This window comes from Astatotilapia calliptera, chromosome 10 (assembly GCF_900246225.1).
Source record: "Astatotilapia calliptera chromosome 10, fAstCal1.2, whole genome shotgun sequence".
In the NCBI taxonomy this organism is placed as follows: Eukaryota; Metazoa; Chordata; class Actinopteri; order Cichliformes; family Cichlidae; genus Astatotilapia; species Astatotilapia calliptera.
Genome location: NC_039311.1, coordinates 17,815,004 through 17,821,003, shown reverse-complemented (window position 1 = coordinate 17,821,003; position 6,000 = coordinate 17,815,004).

Below are 6,000 nucleotides of genomic sequence, written 5' to 3'. Positions count from 1 at the left end.
CCCACGTTAAACTCATGGACTGAACATACACACACCCACAATGGACAACTGTACCCTCAAACACACAATAATAACATGGACTGAACCACCACTCACAACCACTAGCACTTTATATAGCCTCTGTAGAAATTATCCACACCCTCACTTATCTTAACTGCACTACTGTATAGCTCTGTGTAAATAATCATTCTGTACATACGATAATTTTTAACCCTATGATAGGTTTGTAGCTTGTACCTATCCGCTGGAACGTTAAAGACAATACAATTACACTGCAAAGCAAGACACAAGTAGGCAAAGTTCTTCATGTTACTCGTGCACGGGAGAGAACCGGACAAACGCCGTTCCTTCGTCTGACCCCAGTTGCTCTCGTCCGTCCTCCCGTACCACTGTCCTTTTATTGAGGTTACATGAATATGCATAGGTTCATTAACATATGACATCTACATACAAACAAAGAGTACCTTGCCTGTGTGTGTGTGTGTGTGTGTGGTGGATGTGTTTGTGTGTGTGTGTGTGTGTGTGTGTGTGTGTGTGTGTGTGTGTGTGTGTGTGTGTGTGTGTGTGTTGCTGATCAAAGGGTCAAACATCCTTGGTCAGGAAGAGGGTAGACTAGACCCCCCCCCCCCCCCCCCCCCCCCCGGTGAGGAAGTCCAGCAGTTCATCTAAACAGAAAAGCACTTAGACTAGAACAGACGTAGCTACGTTAATCCTACCATAAAACAATTAAGACAAGATGCAACCTCTTCCCATGCTCCCAGGATGTAGGTGTGCATTCTATTTATGGAATACACACCAAGCCTCTGTAGCCTGTTAAAGATCACACAACTTATCACTACACAATTGATTATACACCTCTAAGCATCTATGGTTAAATATTTCTAAGCATAAATAACAATCAACAATACAAACTCTAACACCCTACAACTGTTTACAACTTGCATAGTTCCCATTTCTGTATAACTGTATATCTCAGATTTCTGTAAAGTTATTTATTTCATATTCTGTATAGTTTTTCATATTTATATCCTGTTCATAGCTTGTACTCACTACAGCCTGTACATACGTATAGTTATAGAATATTCACAACATACTTCATACCATGTACATTATAACATACCATAATAGACCCATTTCTGTAATATACTTACATATCTATATTATTGCTAATATATATTGTAATATATCTGTTACAGGAAAAATGATTCTATGTTTCTTTACCTTCTTTTAAATGTACAAAGATGCCCTTTGTCTATGGTTAGATTAGTTTAGAATTATCCTTTTAGACTTTCCCAGCAGACATATTGTTTTGGGACATATTGTTTTAGATTGTTTTATCTCTCACAGCTTTCTCCCAGCTCTCTGCTGACGAGAGCTGGGAGTTGTTTATTTTATCTGTTTATTATTTTCTTATCCTGTTCTCACTGTCTCTCCTATAAAAAGTGCCAAGCCTCTGTTCATGGTGTGAGTTGTTCTCAGCAGCTCACCCGTGTTCACGTTAAAGCATAAAAAGTAACCTTGTCTCATTGTGTCTTTATTTCTCCTGGGTTTTTTACAGAGTTTTCCCCCAACAATATCTATATCACTAAAGCACTTCTGGATGGATGCAAACTGCATTTCGTTGCCCTGTACCTGTGCTTGTGCAATGACAATAAAGTTGAATTCTATTCTATTCTATTCTATTCAATGAGGAAGAGGAGTTCAAATGAGAGGAGGAAGAGGAGCAGGCCAACGAGGAAGAGGAGGCCAACATGGGAGAGGAGAAGGTCCAGGAGGGAGAGCAAGACAACCTCGCACCATCATTACGGACGAGATGCGAGCAACAGTCATTGACAATGTCATTGTCCATGGCATGACAATGGCTGAAGCAGGACTAAGAGTCCGTCCAAACCTGAGTAGGTTCACCGTGGCCACCATGATCAGGGCATTCAGACAACACAACAAGTATTGTACTCGATTGCTTTCTTTGTCACAAAACAGTTTTACAAACCTGTGAAAGTAGTCTATTGGTTTCAAATCAGTTGTGACTGTATTGTAACACATGTCAATTGACAACACATGTTTCTTTCTTTAGAGTTGAAAGAATGCCACATAGAGGTGGGAGGGTTGCCATATTTACAGCAGCACAAGAAACCCTCATTGTGGATATGGTTTGTGGGAACAACCTCATCAGACTCCCTGACATCAGAGACAAAGTCATTGCCGATAATGTCAACTTTGAGAGCATTGACGATGTCAGCTTGGCCACAATAGACCGAGTTCTCCGGTGCAAAAAGACGCGGATGAAACAGGTCTATAGGGTTCCCTTTAAGCGCAACACTGCGCGACACAAAGACCTATGTTACGAGTATGTGCAAGTAAGTATACATCCATGGTCACAGTGCAGTTAGTGGACATACTGTGTTGCTCAGTGGCCTACATTACTTCTGGACAATACTGTGCTACCTGATTGACTGTTGTTCTGAACACCTGTGCACTTTCACATTTTCACAGAGGATATTACAGTTGGATGCGATGACCAGACCTCATGAGTACCTCTTCCTGGATGAGGCTGGCTTCAACCTGCAGAAACGAAGGCAAAGAGGCCATAACATCATTGGCCAAAGAGCCATCACTGAGGTCCCTGGCCAATGGGGGGGTAATATTACCCTTTGTGCGGCCATGGGTTCGGAGGGGCTTGTCCACCGGTATGCTGTCCTTGGGTCTTACAACATCAAACGTCTCCTTACCTTCCTAGAGGAGCTAAAAGGCATCCTCCTGGACTGCCAACAACACCATCCTGGGCCCGCACATCACATTTATGTGATCATTTGGGACAATGTCCGCTTCCACAGAACAAACCAAATCAGAGTGGTTCACCACCAACAGTGACCACTTTTTAAACGTCTGTCTGCCACCCTACTCCCCTTTCCTGAACCCTATAGAGGAGTTCTTCTCATCGTGGAGATGGAAGGTTTATGACAGACAACCATACACAAGAGAGAACCTCCTAAGGACAAGGGAGCTGGCCTGTGTTGACATCCCAGCGGAGGCCTTCCAAGGATGGATTCGCCATTCCAGGGCGTTTTTCCCGCGGTGCCTGGCAAGAGACAATATAGCCTGCGATGTGGCCCGATGCAGCTCAGCGACATGATGCCACACAGTGATTGTGGTGTGTGTGTGGTGTGAATAACGTAAATAAAAAAAACTTCACACCCTGATCATGTTTTCACGAGTGCTGTTGTGTGCAATAGATTCTGTTTTTGCATTGGGTACATACATGCAGGATTTTCTATAGATTTATACTCTTCATATGAAACTCACAAAAAGATCTACGACGATCCGTTACTGTATGGTTTCTAAAAATATGCATTCACAGTTATGAAACAAAGAACTTTCTCACAAATTGAGCATTGTGTTTTCAATTGTTTTGCTGTAGTGTTTAATGATGTGTATAGTGTTTACATTTTTGAAAGCTTCGAGCTGCTCTTTTGGTGTGAAAGTTTGAGTTTTGCAGTGGGAAGGTGTGGTTGTGTTTATGTAGCTTTATAAAAGGGTGTTGTGTTTAGACATAGGGGAACATGGTGGAAACGTTTGTGAAATGTGTTTTAGCATTTGAGAAAAACTGTAACTTCTAGTGCATTGTTTAGGTCCCACTCGCAAATGCACAGTTCAGATGGTCCAAACAGTCCTATATCAAAGAAAAAAAGAAACCAGAAACTGCACCATGTTTAGTCAAAGTGAGAACTGAACAAGAAATAACCTAATGATTTTTAACTCATTGTAAACTATAAAGCTTGACAACCCATTCACATGAAACATATACAAATACATCTTCATTTGGAGGCACATAGAAGCGTACATCATAGTATTCTACCTAAAATCACTGGCTTATTCCAAATGCCTTGTGTGGCCCCCTGCTTGGTCTGACTGAGCAGAACAAAAGAACTTCCTGTTTGCCGTCCAAAGCAAATAAAGCAAATATAGTTCCCTTACAGATCTTTCATGGTATCACAGTCCTGGGTCCGTGACCCAGTGTTTATGTATTCAGACAGTTTGAATCTGGTTTAAGTAATATTCTTTGTGGTTTTCTGTTTTATGATATATTTGCACTTTCTGGTCTTTAGGTTGTTTCCATGACTCCCCTGTGTTCCACGTTCCATGTTTGCCAGCCTTGTGTGTTTAAGTCTCGTCTTCTCATTCAGTGTTCCCTTTCTGTGGCCCAATCAGTTGTGTTCCCATGTCTGTTTCTCCCCCAGTCCCAGTGTCAAGCCTGCATGTCTTAATCTTTGTCTCCATGGTTATCGTACGTCCTGTTTTATTTTGACAGTCTCTCATCCACTGTTTAGTATGTTCAGCTTTGCTTCGACCCCGTCTTGTTATGTCTGATTAGTTCCAGCTGTGTTCCCTCCTGTTTCCCATACTCTCATTACCCTGTGCTTATTTTAGCCCTTTGTCTTGCTCTGCTTGTTGTCCGTGTTGCTGTGTGTTTCCCTGTGCTCCTCATGTTCCTGGCTGCTCCTAGTCCTCTGTTCTCATTTCTTAATTCCATGTTTCTAGTTTAGGTTTTGTTTTCTTGTTTGTAGCGTTCAAGTTTTTTGTACAGCAATAAAGCTGCCTCTTGTACTTTATCCCTTCGATTTTTGAGTCTTGCATTCGGCTCCTACTCCTGCCTGCCACACAGCTATCCATGACAGAACGACACGACCACAACATGAACTCAGCGGACTCAAATCACCCCGGGAGGGACAGAGATCTGGTCCACTTCTAGAGTCTTGTGAGGCACATTGCCCACACCTCGGGGCATTCATGGACTGTCAGTTGGCATCTTCTGGAAGAACCCTCATCTGCGGCAGGTTAAATTACTCTGGACCACCGAAGGTATCCTTTCCTGCATCTACTGGGAGCTCAGCCGAGCCGTCTCAGATTTCTGTGTCAGCTGGGAGCTCAGCTGAGCCGACCCAGCCTATTGCAGACTCCACACTGTCGCCTGAGCCTGCAGGTTTCCATCTGCCTGAGCCTGAGGAACACCCATCATCTGTTCACAAATTTAAACTCTAGGGTCCCTGTTTGCCCGAATCTGGGAAGCATCTGGAAGAGGCTGTGTGCCACGTGCAGCCCCCTGTGCCCCTGCACTGCCCCAGCCAGCTAAGTCTCCACAACAATTGGTACTGTTTCCACAAAAGGTCTCTACACCATACTGTCCTGCTCCACCAGAGCCAGAGGTCTGCACTCTGCCCGGTGCTCACTGCATTACCAGGTCCTGAGTAGGGATGGGTATCGTTTAGGTTTTATCCGATACCGGTGCCAAACCGGTACTTTTGAAACTGTGCCGGTGCTTAAACGGTGCTCGAACCGGTGCTTAAAGAATGGAAAACATAAACTTTGTCCTAAAACCTCTTATGTTTAGCTGGGGGGGGGGGGGGGGTTGTAAAAAGATAAAGTTAGCCTTTTCTGCAGCTATAGGGCACATATGGTATCACTCTATCAAACAAGAAGACATCCGCATGTAACTATGACGATGTTTGCTAGTTCACCTTACATGCATTAATTTAATAACATGGTTAGCCTACTCAACATAAATTACACACGAACAACATTAAGCTACTCATCCAGAGAAGACCGTCTGCTGCTGCCTTTATCATCCGTCATCATTTCTGCTACACTGGCAGGGCTTGGGCCAGGACTCTCTTCTTCGGATTCTTGGGCGATGTTGCTAACTCCGGGTCCGATAACAGGCACCACTCCCGCAGTAGATGTGCCTGGTGCTCGGTCTTGCAGCAAGCTATCAAATGCAGTGCATTTCTCGGCTTTTAAAAAACGCTATGCATCGCCAGGTGTTTCATCAGATTCGAGGTGTTACCTCATTTGCACAGAATCACCTTAAAGCACTTGTTGCAGGCTGCTGAGTTTGCATCTTTTGCTGTGAAGTACAGCCAGACTTTTGACCGCTTCGCCTTGGGCATTTTTAATCTGTTTTGCTGCTCTAAAAGAACGTACATACCTGGGCCCGCCTACTAT